Genomic DNA, 18071 nt, shown 5'->3' with positions numbered 1-18071 from the left:
TTTTGTTTTGGCTGAATTTCTCTGACACTTCTTCAGTAGGGAAGTTGCAGTGCTGCCTTGTTCCTGCCAGGTGGAGGTAGAATCCAGGTTTCCCATATGGCATTTGTTGACATCTGAGGTGTGGGTGGAGGTGCTCCTTGTTACTGCTGATTAGGAGTGCTGGCTACCCACGTGGTCTTCACTGACATGGCAGGGGTAGGGTTTCATTACCACTCTGCAGGGATGGAATAAAAGCTCTGGCTCCCTACTTGGTCTTCTCTGATACTGACTGGATATGGGTGTTGGGGCATCTTGGTATAGCCTCATGAGGATGGAAGTCTAGGCTCCACGCTTGGCTTTTGCTGGCGTCAGTAGAAATGGGACCACAATTTTTATTGTAGTCTTTAACTGGAGTACAGTGATTATTGGCTAAAAGTGTTCTGTCTTGCTGGACTGGTTCTTTCCAGACCCTTCAGCTGGAGAGAGCAGGCTTCCCCACCCCTGCCCCCTTGTGTGCTGTTGGCACTTATGGGTTGTTGGCTTCTTTATTTCCTATGTGGAATATATGAAGCAAAAAGAAAATCCAGGGAACTCACAAATTCATTTCTTGGATACTGAGGTCCCTAGCCCATCTACCTTCTTCCCTTTACCTTTTAGCCTACTTATGTGAGTTTGATATATAATGTTATATTGTTTAGGGGTTTTAGTAGTACATACTGGAAGACACAGGGAAAAAAATGTCTATTCCATCTTTCTAGAAATGGAAATATACTCTGGACTTACGGATATTTATTTTATACTTTAGGTTCTAATCCAATACTATTTTCTTTTTTGCTCAAAGTTTTCCACCCATATTGGGAATGGCTTTCCTTTTTGCAGCAGAATCTACCTGGGTTGCTTCACTGGCCAGGGAAGGAGGGAACCTCATCTCATGGAGGGGCCAGGCCTCCATTTCAGTGTGGAAGGAGAGGCTTGGCTTCTTTCAAGCCCTCTTCGATCTGACAGCTTGAGTAGAGGCCTTACTTGAAACCATTTCTGTGACTCCCCCAATAGTTTTTCTACATAAATTGGAGGTAGGCTAATTAGTTGCTTTCAGGGCAAAGGCACCAGACTCCTCTCTCTCCTCCCTAGAGCCTTGATCTTGCCCATTTGATTGCGACAATTCTTCCTGCCATCTTAGCTTGTGAGGAAATGGGATACAGCTAAGGTGATCACTTATCTGGGGTGACAGCAAGTAAACATGAAAAATGTGCTGAGGAACACAAGAGGACAGTGATCAGAAAGGCTTTTTCTTTCAACCTAAATCATGATGTTTTGGGCGTCGGCTAGAGTTTTACAAGTTATTTATAACTGTCCATCCCTGTTAGGGGATATATGTTTTATCTAAAAATAGGTAATCTTTCCTAATCAGATGATAAATGTGTGTGTCCCAAATGGAAGCCCCATAGTTAGCCACCTCATTACAGAAGTTCAGGTGAATAATGGAAATATTACCAGCATGACACTGGATCAGATGCTTTAAGATACTCAGTGTCTGGAAGTTAGGGCTCTTTGAGTTCTTTGGTGGAAGCTCCTTCATGTTAGTAGAGGTAGCCCTTACAAGCCAAGTCCTTTTAGAATGATATCCAAAGTACTTCTTATTCCTAGCAGCTAATGATTGTGTGTGTAGGAGGTTATGTTGTGTTCCTTTGGAGTTTATGTTGCATACAGCCAGCATCTGGCTCTTTATCTCCAATCCTTCTTGAGGGATCCCAATGGGGCATCTCAGTCCCAGGCTTAGTGGGTGTCTAGTACTCATTTCCTCTTCACACAATGGGAAATTCAGAGTGTTAGAGCTGGTAGGAACCTAATTACTGCTTCTCAACCCTGGTTGCTATTTAGACATATCTGGAAAAATAAAAAACACTAACACCTGGGCCCCATCTCTAGAGATTCTGACTTTTTACACCAGCCTGATAAAGTAGGTAGTGTTGTTATTTCCACTTACTAGATATAGACCATGAGACCTGGGCTAAAAACTTTCTCTCAGACTCCATAGTTACCCATGGAGAAGAAGGATTTGAGCCCAAGTGGTCTGAATTTGGAGTCCTGTGTTATAATAACACACTACCTGGAGGTGGGCCTTGACACACATGTTTCCTTCTCCTATGCCAGAGATTCTTCAGTTGGAATCACCTGGGGGAGATTTTAACAAACATGGATACCTAGATCCCATCCTCTGAGATTCTGGTCTGGGTTGGTGCCAGTGCATTGATGAGTTTTTAAATATCTCCAGGTGATTTTAGTGGGCATCCAGGGTCAAAAACCACTGTCTAAGCTTGATCATTTGGACCACCTGCCACTTTTTAGAAATAGACCCAATGCCCAGAGGTGGAAGTGAGCCAGAGGTAGTGCCAGGACTCATATGCTGCTCAACTTTCTACATAGAAGAGGCATCTGGCTGAATAAGGCCCTTGATCTTTTTATTTATTTACTTACTTCTGAGGGTTACATTTTTATTAAAATACATTTTAACCAGTTGAGGACATTGCAAGATTGGGAAATTTTACATAGAGGTCCAGATTTCAGAATACACTAGAATTGTCAGAGCATCTAGTAACACTTGGCTGGAGCTGAGCACTAGCTGATGCCTTGTGGCAGGGTTGTCCTCACCAGTTAGAGCCATCCCATTGCCTTCCTGACACTCCCATCACTGGCTCCCAAGGGTGCTGGAGTTTACAAGCACCATATTCGTCCCATGCCATCCTTCATCATAAAGAGTTGTTCAGTTGTCTTAGTTGCTTTTCTAGATTGCAAACACCTTAAGGTTTTCAACCTGGGGGCAACTCTTTTCCCTACGGACATTTGGCAATGCCTGGAGATCTGTTTGGTTGTCACACTGATGGGGGTGAAGTGGGGAGACAGCACTACTAGCTTCTAGTGGGTAGAGGTCAGAGAGGCTGCTAAACATCTTACAACAAACAGGACAGTCCCCACAACTAAAAATTATCTGGCCCTGAAGGTCCGTAGTACTGAGGTTGAGAAACTGCCATAAGGGTAATGTCTGTGCCTCTTGCTCACCTCTGAATCCCCGGCCTGGCTGGTGGCACACAGTAGACAGTCAATTAAATGTCAGCTGGTGGCCTGACTGATATCAGACTGCTGGCTTTTCCCCTGCTCCCACTGGGTTTCTGCCTAACGCACTGTTGCTTTGCTCTGTGTGCACCATATGGCCCTGCAATAAATGAGTGAGTCAATAAAAAGCCTGCCATATGCGAAGTAAGTGATCTTATGAATGAAATCCAGAGCAGAGACACAATTATTTCATCTGAAGAAAGAGACTAATTAAACACTCGATTGCAGCAAGCACATTTGTTGGGAGAACTGAAAGCTTTCTGCTACAGGAAGATGCATTGCTCATTCCTAAAGAAGGGTAATAGGGAGGAAGTCTTAATCATGCTTTTAATGATCAAAGGTGTCTTTAAAATCAATCCTTTCATTAACTGGGTGAAGAATGATTCTGACCTAGTGGGACATTTCAGGCGGCATAAATTAATTATAAATTGCTGCAAACGATCTGCCTGGTATCTAGCTTCTATACCTTTGCTGGAAGGGGTAGGAGAAAATTCAGTTAAGGCTCTGACAAAGCTAATATTAAATAACCGTACCAGCTGGGGTATGCCGAATTAAGGGTTCTTGTCACCCTTTTGATGACCACTTGGTAATGAGGTCCAAGCTGGGCTTAGCCTGGCTACCACTGTGTCTGGCTTTGCAGCTATATCCAGAGTAAGGTGACAAATTTAATTTGTCTGGGACTGTCTCAATTTTAGTATTCAAAATCTGTGTCTGGAAAATCCCTTCCCAGGATGTGAAAAGTTCTGAATTTCAGTGATGAGTATAGAAGATTATGGGAAAAGTACAAAAACCATACTATGGCCCAAAATATAGGGCTGAAAGCAATACTGTTTTAGTGTCAACGGGATATGGAATAGGTGGTAAGTTGCCTTCTGTAGTTGCTGTGGCTGTTTTTGCCCCTGACTGCTGAGGTCGGCAACCATGGGCAGCCTTTTGAAGGTGCCCTTTGTTCATCCTTGATCATCCAAGCCCCTCCCCCGAGACTTGTAATGAGTGTCAAATGAGACAATGCCATCAAATGCCTACTGAAGAGCTTGGTTCAGAGTAAGTGACCAACAAATGTTAACTGCCACTAATGAAATAATTGCACCGCAATGATTATTCTTAGTGCTATTATTATTACTACTAGTGTAATCTGCTGAGTGTGTGTGGTCAGGCAGGATGGGACAGCACAAGTCTTTGCCCTGAACATCTTTTTCATAAGCACCAGATCTTCTGTGGATGTACAGGGAGGTTGGGGATTTCTGTTGTATGTGGCAGAGAGACATGGAGTGATTGATTGCCTTGGACCAGGCTCTCTGGTGGGCCTGAAGTCCAGCCACCTAGGTAGAGACTTTTGGGGGTAGAGGTGGGAAATAGGGAGACCAGTTGGGGCCCCCAAAGACCCAAGTTTAGAGTGATGATGGACTTACTCGGCCTTTTTTGTAGAGAAGTCCCTTCCATGAGTTGTGGTTTGGGTGTCATATACACTGTGAAACTATTACCACAATGAAGAAAATGAACATATCCTTCATGCCCACAGCTTGTACAGTCTCTCATTCCCTAACCTAAGGCCTGAAGATTTTCTTCCCTGTTTTCATCCAGAAGTTTATTCCCTAACCTTTTACACTTAGGTCTATGATTCATTTTGAATTGAACTGCAAAGTGTGGATCAAGGGTTAGGCTATCACCATTTGTGGATAGCATCATTACCATAGTTCCTTTCACAAAACCTAGTTGCTGATATATATGTAGTCATTTTCTCAACTCTCTATTCTGTTCCGTTGATCTCTTTATTCTGATGCACGCACAACACTATCAGGACTATTGTAGCTTTATAATCAGTCTCCAATGTTGTTCCTCCTTTTCAAGGTACCCTCCAATACAATATTAAGTAGAAGTGATGAGTTGGCATCCTTGCCTTGTTCCTGATCTCAGGGAGAAAGGCATTCAGTGTTTTGTTTTAATGAAGGATGAGGTTAGCTATAGGCTTTTTGAAGATGCCCTTTATAAGACTGAAAAAGTTACTCTATTCCTAGTTTACTGAGAATTTTTATGAAGAATGGATGTTGGATTTTGTCAAATGCTTTTCCCAAGTCTGTTGAGATAATCACAAGGTTTTCCTATTTTTAACTTACTAATATATAGTGAATTATATTGATTGATTTTTGAATGTTAAATAAATCTTGCATTTCTAGGATAAATTCCATTTGATGACAATGTATATTATTTTTTAAAGTTTATTTATTTTGGGGGGTGGAGAGAGAGAGAGAAGGAAAGGAAGGAAGGAAGGAAGAAAGGAAAGAAGGAAGAAAGGAAGAGAATCCCAAGCAGGCTCTATACTGGCAATGTGGAGACTTACACGAGGCTCGAACTCATAAAGTGCCAGATCATGACCTGAACTGAAATCAAGAGTCAGACACTTAACTGAATGAGCCACCAAGGCGCCCCTAAATGTATATTATTTTTACATAGTGTTGGATTTGATTTGATAAAGTTCTGTATAGAATTTTTGCATTTATGTTCATGAAGGTTATTTGATATTTTTTTGTGATATCTTTCAGGCTTTGGTATTAGGGTGATTCTGGCCTCAGAGAAAAAGTTGGGAAGTATTCTCTTATCTTGGATTTTCCAAAAAACTTGTATTGGTATTATGTTTTTCTTAAATGCTTAGTAGAATTCACCAGTGAAACCATCTGTGCCAGGAGTTTTCTTTATAATCATTAAAAACATTTTTAAAAATATTTTATTTTTATTTATTTTTCTTTCTATAATTCATTTATTATTTTTTTTTTCAACGTTTATTTATTTTTGGGACAGAGAGAGACAGAGCATGAACGGGGGAGGGGCAGAGAGAGAGGGAGACACAGAATCGGAAACAGGCTCCAGGCTCTGAGCCATCAGCCCAGAGCCCGACGCGGGGCTCGAACTCACGGACCGCGAGATCGTGACCTGGCTGAAGTCGGACGCTCAACCGACTGCGCCACCCAGGCGCCCCTCATTTATTTTTTATAATTTACATCCAAGTTAGTTAGCACATGATACAACAATGATTTCAGGAGTAGATTCCTTAAGCCCCTTACCCATTTAGCCCATCCCCCCTCCCACAACTCCTCCAGCAACCCTCTGTTTGTTCTCTATATTTAAGAGTCTCTTATGTTTTGTCCCCCTCCCTGTTTTCATATTATTTTTGCTTCCCTTCTCTTATGTTCATCTGTTTTGTGTCTTAAAGTCCTCATATGAGTGAAGTCATATGATATTTGTCTTTCTATGACTAATTTCGCCTAGCATAATACCTGCGAGTTTCATCCACGTAGTTGCAAATGGCAAGATTTCACACACACACACACACACACACACACACACACACACACACACATATATCACATAAGATTTTATTTTTAAGTAATGTCTACTTAATTCAGGGCTTGAATTCATGACCCTGAGATCAAGAGTTGCTCACTCTACTGACTGAGCCATCCAGGTGCCCTCTTTGTTATAGTTTTTAAACTATAAGTTAAATTTCTTTAATAAATAAAAGGCTATTCAGGTATTTACTGCTTCTTGAGTGAGCATTGGTAGTTTGTATTTTTCAAGGAATTTTTCCATTTAAGTTGCCAAGTTTTATTGGCATAAATTTGATCATAATATCCTGTTTATTATTGTTTTATTTGTAGAATCTATAATGATATTCTCATTCCTAATGTTGGTAATTTGTGTCTGCTCTCTTTTTGTTTTTCTACCTGATCAGTCTGCTTAGATTTATCAATTTCATTAATGTTCTTAAAGAATCAGCTTTGGGTTTTATTGATTTTCTCTATTGTTTTTCTGTTTTATGTTTAATTGATTTTTGATCTTTCTGATTTATGATATTTCTGCTTAGGTTTGATTTGTTTTTCTTCACTTAGTTTTTTAAGGTGGAAGTTGAGGCCATTGATTTGAGATCTTTCTTCTTTACCAATATGCTTTTTAGTGCTATAAATCCCCCCTTACACACTGCTTTAGTGGCATCTAACAAATTTTTCAAATATATTTCATTTTAATTCACTTCAAAATACTTTCTTTTTCCTTTATGGTATTTTCTTTGACCTATGGGTAATTTAGAAATGTGTCATTTAGTCTCTAAACATTTGAAGACTTTCCAGAGATCTTTTTGTTATTGATTTTTAATTAAATTCTGTTGTGGAAGGAAACTATACTTTGTATGACTTGAATTTTTAACTTATTGAAACTTGTTTTATGGACCAGAATCTTGGTAAATGTTCTGTATGTATATGAAAAGAATGTGTATTCTGCTATTATGAAGTCTTCTATAAATATCAATTAGGTCAAGTTGATTGATTTTATTCAGTTTTTTATATTCTTACTAATTTCTTGCCTACTTGTTCTATCAATCATTGAGAGAGGGTTATTGAAATATCTCACTATATATTGAAATATCTTGCTATATTTGAAATATCTCACTCTTTCTCCTTTCAGTTCTTTTTTTTATTCACGTATTTTGAAGCTCTGTTATTAGGGCCGTAAACATTTAGGATTGTTATATCAACCTGATGAATAGCTCCACTTATCATTATGAAATGGTGTTCTTAATTCCTGGTGATATTCTTTGCTCTTAAATGCAATTTGTCTGATATGAATATAGCCAACCTGATCCATAGAAACTGAGATAAATTTTGTTTTGTCATAAGACTGCAAGTTTGTGACAGTTATGCAGCAATAGAAAATCAATACACAGGGTATAGAGTTTTAGGATGGTGATTTTTCTCTCTGTACTTTAAAGATGTAATCCCACTCTCTTCTTGCTTGTATTACTTCTGATAAAAAGTCTGCTGTCATCCTTCTCTTTTTGTTTCTGGGTATGCAATGTGTCTTTGAAAAAACTGGCTAAAAGCATAAGACACTCTTAAAAACTGAGAACAAACTGAGGGTTGACGGGGGGTGGGAGGGAGGGGAGGGAGCGTGGGTGATGGGTATTGAGGAGGGCACCTTTTGGGATGAGCACTGGGTGTTGTATGGAAACCAATTTGACAATAAATTTCATATATTGAAAAAAAAACCTGGCTACTTTTAAGGTTTTTTTTTTAATTAAAAAAAATTTTTTTTAAGTTTACTCATTTCAAGAGAGACAGAGTGAGCAGGGAAAGGGCAGAGAGAGAGGGAGAGAGAAAATCCCAAGCAGGCTCTGCACTGTCAACCCTGAGTCTGACGCAGGGCTCAAACTCATGAAATGTGAGACTGTGACCTGAGCTGAAATCAAGAGTTGGACGCTTAACCGACTGAGCCACCCAGGCACCTCTAAGGTTTTATTTTTGTTTTTTTTTAAATAAGTGATTTTGAGTAGCTTGACTACAATGTGTCTTGGGATCATTTCTTCATATGTCTTATGTTTAGGTGCATTGAGCCTCTTGATCTGTGGGTTTATAGTTTTCATTAAATTTGGAAAAATTTCAGCAATGATTTCTTCAAATATTTTTTCCTGTGGTCCTAGTCCTCCTGTCTCTCCTCCTTTGGTGACTCAGTTACATATATATTCTCCTTTGGTGACTCAGTTACAAATATATTAGGTGGCTCGAAGTAGTCTCATAGCTCATTGATACTTTATTCAAACAATTTTTTCTCTATATATTTTCATTTTGGAGAGATTTTATTGCTATATCTTAAAGTTTACAAATCTTTTCTTTTAAAATTTTTTAAAAAATGTTTGTTTATTTTTGAGAGAGAAAGAGACAGAGTGTAAGCCAGGGAGGGTCAGAGAGAGAGGGAGACACAGAATCTGAAGCAGGCTTCAGGTTCTCAGCTGTCAGCACAGAGCCTGATGCAGGGCTTGAACCCATGAATGGTGAGATCATGATCTGAGCTGAAGTCGGACGTCCAACTAACTGAGCTACCCAGGCGCCCCACAAATCTTTTCTTCTGTGATGTTTAGTTTTCCATTATTCCACTGAGTGTATCTTTAATCTCAGACATTACAGTTTTAATCTCTTGGGTTTGGTCTTTTATTTATTTGTTTATTTTTGACATCTTCCATTGCTCTACTTAACTTTTCAAACATATGAAATACAGTTTAATACTATTTTAACATTCTTGTGTGATAGTTTTTTTTTTTTTCAATGTTTATATATTTTTGGGACAGAGAGAGACAGAGCATGGATAGGGGAGGGGCAGAGAGAGAGGGAGACACAGAATCGGAAACAGGCTCCAGGCTCTGAGCCATCAGCCCAGAGCCTGACGCGGGGCTCAAACTCACGGACGGCGAGATCGTGACCTGGCTGAAGTCGGACGCTTAACCGACTGCGCCACCCAGGCGCCCCTCTTGTGTGATAGTTCAAATACCTGTGTCAGTTCTGGGTAAATTTCAGCTGACTTTTTCCTCATCATGGCATTGTTATTTTTATTATTTTTAAGTTTGTTTATTCTGAGAGAGAGAGTGTGAGCAGGGGATGGGGCAGAGAGCGGGAGAGAGAGAATTGTAAGCAGGCTCTGCACTGTCAGCACAGAGCCCGACATGGGGCTTGATCTCATGAACTGTGAAATCATTATCTGAGCTGAAATCAAGAGTTGGACACCTAACTGATGAGCCACCCAGGCACCCCTATAATTTTTTTTTTTTTAATTAGGGAGAGAGAGCGAGCAGGGGAAAATGCAGCAGGAGAGACAATCTCAAGCTTGGGGCTCCATGTGGGGCTCCATCTCATGACCCTGGGATCATGACCTGAGCTGAAATCAAGAGTTAGACACTCAATCAACTGAGCCACCCAGGTACCCTGATCATGGCTGTTATTTTTTCTGTTTCTTTGCATACCTGGTAATTTTTCATTGGATTCCACAATTTGACTTTTACCTTCTTTGTGCTGGATGTTTTTGTTTCCCTGTAAATATTTTTGAGCATTGTTCTGGGATGTATTTACATTACTTGGAAATAATTGATCCTTTTGAGTCTTGCTATTAAGATCTGTTAGGTAGGACCAGAGCTGTGTGTAGTTTGGGGTTAATTATTACCCACCACCGAAGCAAGGCTCTTACCCTGTGAATTATGAAGTTTTCCAGTCTGATGGTACAGGAACTTCCTGGTCCTCTTGAGTGCTTTGTATTTTTCCCTCTTATGCTTTTAGGTGATTCATTCTCTAGTCTTGGGTAGTTGCCTCATGCACTCTGCTAATAAGTACTCTGCTGAATGTTCCTAGAGGACCCGCTGCAGATTTCTAGAGCTTTCTCCATGTGAAGGTCTCTCATTTCTGATACTTTGTCCTGTGAACCTTAGCTGCTCTATCTCCCTGGGCTCTCAGTTCTGTCTCTCAGGGCTTCTCCTGAGTGCTGCACAGATTTTCCCTTTTAGTTTCACAATCTGAAAACTCTGCCAAGGCAGCAACCTGGCCACTGTGGGTTCATCTGGTCTATATCTGACTCTCTGGGACCATTGTCTTTCACTCTGATAATCAGTCTCTTGAACACTGTTGTTTCAAACATTTTTGTCCAGTTTTTTAGTTTCAGGAAGTAGGGTATATCTGGTCCTTCTTCTACCTTGGCTGGAAGCAGAAGTCCAAACCTTTTGTTTTATTGCTCAGATTCTACCTACATTCTGGTTTCACCTCACTGTTGTGGTTTCAAGAGTTAGAACATTTTTCTATCTTTCCTTTTTTTTTTTTTTTTTTTTTAAGATTTTATTTTCAAGGGGCGCCTGGGTGGCTCAGTCAGTTAAACATCCAACTTCAGCTCAGGTCATGAGCTTGCAGTCTGTGGGTTCAAGCCCCACATCAGGCTCTGTGCTGACAGCTCAGAGCCTGGAGACTGCTTCAGATTCTGTGTCTCCCTCTCTCTCTGCCCCTTCCCTGCTCACACTCTGTCTTTCTATCTCTCAAAAATAAGTAAACATTAAAAAAAATTTTTTTATTTTCAAGTAATCTCTACACCCAACATGGGGCTTGAACTTAGAATCCTGAGATCAAGAGTCACATTCTCTACCAACTGAGCCAACCAGGGGCCCCACTGCCTTCCTCTTCTTATCTAGTCTGCTTTCCACAATGTTTTGGTGACCTCTATGCTTTCCCCTGAATTCTGTGACTTAATAAATTCTATTTATACTCACTAATCTTGGTTGACTTTCATCCTCTAATGTAATAAATTTCTTTTCTGACCAATTGTATCTGACATATACACAATGCATTTCTTCTTCACCCTCACATCCATCAACTAAGGAATGGCAGTACTGCCCTGCTGCCATTGACTGAATTGTGTCCCTCGAACATCATATATTCAAGCCCTAACCTCCAGTGTTGGTATTTGGAGGTGGGGCCTTTGGGAGATAATTAGATTTAAATGAGGTCATGAAAGTGTGACCTTTATGATGGGATTAGTCTCCTTATAACAAGAGCTCCCTCTCTCCAGATGTACACACTAAGGGAAGGCTATATATATGAGGACATTTTGAGAAGGTGGCTGTCTGCAAGCCTGGAAGAGCTCTCACAAACCAAACCCTACTGGGCCTTGATCTTGGACCTTCCAGACTCCAGAACTGTGAGAAAATAAGTTTCTGTGGCCAAAGCCACCCAGCGTATGGTGTTTTGTTATGGTTACCTGAGTAGATTAATAGACCTGCCATCTTTATGCAAACATTTGCTCTTTCTCTTCCTTTCTTCTTACTCAGGCTGCCATGTTGGGGTTTTTCTCCCATTTGAGCTATTTTATAACCCGTGGTCTAGTGTGTTTCATCCCCTCCTTCCCCTGCCCTGTTCTAGGCTAAGCCTTCCTGGTCTATAACAGCCTTTTTCTTTCTGGCTCTCTACACATGATGCGATGGTACTTCTATAAAGCTCAGTTCTGGTTATGGCACATCTCTTTTCATATACCTTCAGTGACTCCCACTGTCCTCAGAAATGGGTGTTTAAAGTTTTTGAATTCTGTCTTCCAAAATGCTGTTTTTAATCTGCCAATTGGATGGATGTATTTTCTCCTCTCTGCCCCAATAGGGGGTTTCTTTTCCTTTGCAGTCATTGCATATATCCCTGTCTTTCTGGTCATAAGTTGAACTGCTATCTCCTTACTGGTCTGAAAACTCCCTGATCAGGGTGAAAACACCAGGATCAGCACACCTCACAGAGCTTTGCACATATTAGATGCTCACCGAATGCCTGCATCACAGGCATCTTATTTCATTATTTTATTTTAATTTTAAAAAATGTTCGTTTATTTTTGAGAGACACAGAATGTGAGTGGAGGAGGGACAGAGAGAGAGGGAGACACAGAATTCAAAACAGGCTCCAGGCTCTGAGCTGCCAACACAGAGCCCAACATGGGGCTCGAACTCACAAACCGCAAGGTCATGACCTGAGCCGAAGTCAGGCGCTGAATTGACTGAGCCACCCAGGCACCCTTAATTGTCTAGATCTTAAAAATGACATGAGAAGAAATGTTTAGAAAAGAGTAGAAAATCACCATAACATCCCTATCCTAATACAACTCATCCAATTTTTGTTCTTCACCTCTTTGCATCTGCATTTTCAGTGCTATATTCACAATGAACATACAAACCACAATTCTTTTTTTTTTTAAAACATACTACGCTGCACACTCCCCCCTGTGTTTAGCTTTATCATTTTAAGTAATTGTGATATTCCATTAAGTAGAAGTACTGTAACTTACCAGATTAGATTAAGGTTTATCAGATTCATGCCTGTGGAAATGTAACCTGGTATCAGGTTTCCTTTTGTTCAGGGGACCTGGTTCTGCTTTGGCCCACACCCGGGCCTGCAATTAATGTAGCTTAGTCCCTTCACTGGTTTTCATGAGAAATACAAGCAGACCAAGCACTTTTTGGCCTTGTTTACTAAAGATCTAAGGGCCTAGGCAGGGATCACATTGCACAGTGCAAGTCTTTACTTGAAAAATCTTCATTAACCATAACCCCCTCTCTGTAGAGGACCCCCAACTCCAGCTCTCACTCTGCCCCATCCCATACCTAAGGTTCAGCCTTCCTTCTCAGTTTCCCCAGAAGTGAAAATTTCTCAACATGTTTTCCAGGGCAAGTCACTTTGCCCCAGTAACTTCATTAAGTAAAACAGTAAAACAGTCCTCCAGGTATGGGATTTACCTCCCTGGGTAGATACAAAGCATAAGGGGTTACAAATAACATCCCTCAAACCACTCTTCACCCTAGGCTATCTATATAAGGGATGGGAAGAAAAGTGGTGAGTATAGCACAAGGCTTGCTATGGGCTCCCTGCCTGTCTCTTGAGGTGAAACTTAGTCTGAGTCTCCCTGGGATGCCCTGTCCATGAGTACCAGTGGGTCTCAATCCAACCCGAGGTCTGCCAAGGTGGGATGCTGACTCATCTTTGAAGGTATTGGCTGGTCTTGGCTTTTGGCATACAGGAAGGGAAAATGTGGATGAATGGGTGCTTTTCTGGCAATGTGTTAACTTGGAATGGGATTCATGGTGCTACAATAATGCCGAGGCAAGTGTTTCTCAGCTCAGGGGAGCTGAGATGCCTGCTTGTCTTGGAGGGGGATTGCTGTAGACTGAATGCATCCCTTTTCTTTCTTTCTGTCTTCTGGGAAAACCAGCATCTTAATGGGGCTGGACTCCTACTACTCATGGCCAGTTACTGGGATCTCTGTGTTGAAGAAATCTGGATCAGATTGGCCTAAGCTGCAGGGGTCTATGGTTCATGTTGCTGGGAAGGGCTCTGTGACAACTCATGGAGTTGGTAAAGGAGCTACAGCAACCAGGTTTGGGACTGAAATTTTACTCAAACCAGCTATGATTTGCTCTTCTCCCATGTATGTCCCCATTTTATCTCATGCTTGATAAATTCTCTCCAGCTGAAAACAGGCCTCTTTCTCCATGTTTCAGGGTGGAGAGCCAATGGTATTCACCTCTCACCTCCATGTTTTTCCAGTACCAGAATTGGTCTCAGGGGGAGACTTTTGGTTCAGCCTGGGGATCCTCAGGATCCCACGCAGGAGAATTGAATACTGTGATGGGTCACAAGTCTCAGATATAGAGGTAAATAGCAGAAAAGGGGAGATTGGAAAGCTTGTATGTCAGAGAAACAGTCCTGTGCTATAGCAACTGGGCCCTACTCCTTCCTGCATCCAAGAAGTCACCAGTATGGCTGCTCGTACTGGTGACTCAGTTTTGAATTGAGGTCTCTGTAGACTTTGTACCCAATTCCAGATAATTAAATTTCACTCACCTTGCTTAAACTCAGGTGCGATTCTAATCCTTTTGAAACTCTTTTCTAGAAATCATATTGAAATGAATGTGATCATATGATCCATCATACATTAACACAAACTAGTACCTTTCTACTCCCTTGTATAAAGGTGTTAAATCTCTAGGTACACATTTCATACAATGTCTGTGTATATGGTCAAGCATGTCTAATTTGAACTACTTGTGGGAAGAGCAGTCTGATTTAGAAAAACATCTGAATCCTAATTTATAATTTTAAATAATTCAGGTTCCCAAATTACTGATTAGGGTGCTAACTACAGACAAATGATAGCACTCTGGATGGTTTAGGTAGAAATGACTCTGGGAAATCTGGTTAGCCCACGGAATGGTAGGGCTGAAGAGAGTCTTGAGTCTACACTCCAGGAACAGCTTCTAAAACCACACTGTAGAACTCAGCTACCCAGGGAGCTGCTGCCTCTCCATGATCAAAGAACTGGTGAACAGGGACACCACCTGCCACAGCTCCTGCCCCAGAACTGTCCCATCTCTGCTGCAATCTGTCAGGATGGGTGCATTGCACCTCTCTCTCCCCATGTAACTCCTTCCCAAGTCAACACTTTATGCAAGCACTTTTTCCTCCATGCAACTTAGTTCTCAATTGATATCTTGTGCAAGTACACGACACATGACTGTTGGACCTAAATCACACTTGGAACTCTAGCTGCCAGGGAACTTAGGAAAGCCCTTGTATGAGCTTCCTGGGAGTGTTCTTCTGTGCAGCACAAGGGGGTTGGGCATTGGAACAGATGTTGAATGAGCATCTTCTCTGTTTGCATTCCCCATAACGCCTCATATAGAGAAGGTGCTTGATGAATGTTGGTTCAAATGTGTGTGTGCATGTGTCAGTGTGCCCACATGCTCACTATAGACTGAATGTTTGTGCCCACCCAAAAGTCATATGTTAAATTCTAATGCTCAGTGTGATGGTATCTGGAGGTGGGGCCTTTGGGAGGTGACTAGGTCATGAGGGTGGACCCACGTGAAGGGGATTAGTGCTGGAGGCTCCCTGGCTCCTTCCACCTTGTGAGGCTACAGTGAGAAGACGGTTGTTGATGAACCACAGGGCTCTCCCTACATACTGGATCTGCTGGCACCTTGATCTTGGACTTCTCAACCTCTTCTGTCATTCGTAAGCTACCCAATCTGGCATTTTTGTGATAGCAGCCTGAATGGATCAGTGTGTGGATGAGAACAGAAGTTGCTGGACTGAGAATCAGCTGACCCACATTCTGAGTAAGTTCCCTTCCCTGTCTGGGTACCACTCTATCTGTCAGATTATGGGATCTGGAGAAAGGGTCTCAAAGGTCCTTTCCAGTTTGGATAGTCCGTGATCCTCTGAATTTTTTCATGATAACTGAGATCCAGCATGGAAATCAGTGAAGTCAATAGAAAAAGCTTTTGCTTTTGATATGTCGATGCCTGCCTATTTCCCTAAGAGGATGTGAAGAAATGAGTAATCTTTAGATATTTTCACATTATATATACACACTCAATGCACATCTTTGCCCAAGGGAGAGTGGTTGCTTTTTTTAACTCCTTAGCACCGTAGAAAAGCTAGGGAAATTCCCTTCTGTCACTGATGCCTCCTACTGCAGAACAGTTCTGGTTCTGGGGATCAGAATATCTTGTGCCTGTAAGCTGGATAAAATATGTAAAGAAAACAAGACTTACAGGCATGGTGTAACACGTGCCTCGAGTGATCTCGCGGTAGAAATTTAATTTTGTTTCTAGTTATTTGGGGTTATAGATAGGATTATATCTCTCAGGCAGAGAAAGTCATTAATCAAGAAAGGGGCCTCTTAATCCTTCTCCCGATTTCAATGAGACACTGTAAAATGCCTTTTGATGGCAAATGGCAAGTATCAACTGGGTGTGATTAGCAGGCTTCCATGGCAGGCTTGCCGTGGTACCCTGTACCCAGTTATTCACCAGCATAATCCTGTCTGACTGTCCTGGGGGCAGAAATGGGCAGAGGTGTTATGGTCTCTCTTAAATGGCAGGCCAACGAGGGAGAACCTGGATGTGGCATATGGGGTAGGTTCTTAGACGTCAGCCTCAAAATATTAGAGGAGAATTTCCAAGGGATGTTGTATATGCCAGAAACAGAGCTTCACCGTCGGCACATGGGTGTGTCCCTCCTTTGCTGAGGTCAGAACTTCAAACCAGCTAGAGTGGTATGGGAGGGCCAGTCTGTCTCTTCCCTCCCTGTGCCAGTAGCTGTGCTAGTCCCTGGGGACACAGCAGTGTATGAAATGTAGTTCCTGTCTGCAAGAAGCCCAAAGAAGAAGAGTGACACACGGGTTTTCCTGGTCAGTTATTGGGGCATAACAACAACCTCAAGATCTTAGTTTGAGAATAAGTGCTTATTTAGCTTACGCGTCTGTGAATTGGCTAGAAGTTGGTCGATGTAGGCTTGGCATACACGTCCTCCTCATGACGTGGGGAGCAGTTCACCAGGGCAAGCAGAAAACACCAGGCTTCTTAAGGCCTAGGCTTGGGTTGGGCATGCCGTCACCTTTATCACATTCTATTGATCAAAGCAAGTCACTTGACTCAGCTTTGAAAAACCAAAGGGTGGTTGCCTTGAGGGGGAGAATTCCAAAGTCATATGACACAGGGTGTTAACACAGGGGCAATAATGCAATCAATCATGATTAACCAATTGGAGTGATAAAGCATTTGTGTTACGGTACTTCCTGTTGCAAGTATCAGAAACACTCTGCAAACAAAGCCCAAGCGCACGTAGCTGGCATATACAAGAGCTGACTGTGCATGGCTGGGTCCAGAGGCTCAGCCCTGGACCTGTTGTCAGGGATCTGTCTCTCATCCTCTTGGCCTGGCTCTCTGGTGTGTTGGCTTAATCTTGCAGATGGCATCTTTAATGCGGTTAGGTAAGATGGCTCTAGCAGTTTTGGGCTTTCTCTGTCTTTATTGCTGCCACTGGAGGAAAAGACACACCTCTCCCACCTAGTGAGTATATACCGAAGTCTTAGAGAAGGCTTTGGCCCACGTTAGGCCATGTCCTCATTTGTGATCCAATCATGTGACCAAGAGAGATGGAGAATTCTGATTGGCTAGTCTGTGCCACATGTCCAGTTCTGCATTAAAGGGACCGAAGGACCTATGATAGGCAAGCCAGGCACAAATAAAATAGGGAAAGGTAGTTTTTTCAAAAGAACAGGGCATTTTCACCAGATGGCAGAGGAAGGGTGCTGGGCACAAGTGAACCTCAGATGTATAGGGTCCAGTAGGGGCAAAAAGAAAGGAACAAAACAACCCTACTATTGATGGCAGACCCATCCCACTGCCCTTAGTGGTGTTTAGGAACAACACAAGGGCCAGTGATATGTTTGGGACAATAGGTCATCAATAGGAAAGAGCATTGGTCTGGCAGGCAAAAGACTAGGGTTTATGACCCAGCTCCACCACCCAATTAGGGTTAACAATAGACTGCACCATCCAGGTTAAGACTGACACTGCATACCCAGGTGATTTGTAAGCTCTCTTCCTGTGTCTGTGCTTTGTGACTCTGTCATTGACCTTAAAGGATGAGCTGGAACATCTCAATGGTGTCTTTCTTTCTTTCTTTCTTTCTTTCTTTCTTTCTTTCTTTCTTTCTTTCTTTCTTTCTTTCTTTCCTTCCTTCCTTCCTTCCTTCCTTCCTTCCTTCCTTCCTTCCTTCCTTCCTTCCTTCTAATATAATTTATTGTCAAATTGGCTTACAACACCTAGTGCTCATGCCAACAAGTGCCCTCCTCAATGC

General features: G+C 41.9%; 1 long non-coding RNA gene across 1 annotated transcript in view; it reads right to left on the bottom strand.

Annotated features, from left to right (window-relative positions):
* Positions 1-6253: 6253 nt before the first annotated feature.
* LOC121037290 (uncharacterized) overlaps positions 6254-18071 on the bottom strand; it is a 13471-nt gene continuing 1653 nt past the window's right edge. Inside the window, exon 2 of the long non-coding RNA XR_005793693.1 lies at positions 6254-6368. This is a non-coding gene — a long non-coding RNA (uncharacterized LOC121037290). The remainder of the gene's footprint in view (positions 6369-18071) is intronic.

The sequence above is a fragment of the Herpailurus yagouaroundi genome, unplaced genomic scaffold, assembly GCF_014898765.1.
Source record: "Herpailurus yagouaroundi ecotype Mexico unplaced genomic scaffold, PumYag 163, whole genome shotgun sequence".
Taxonomy (NCBI): Eukaryota; Metazoa; Chordata; class Mammalia; order Carnivora; family Felidae; genus Herpailurus; species Herpailurus yagouaroundi.
Note: the sequence above shows the minus strand (reverse complement) of the source record. Positions and strands in the feature narration are given on the sequence as shown.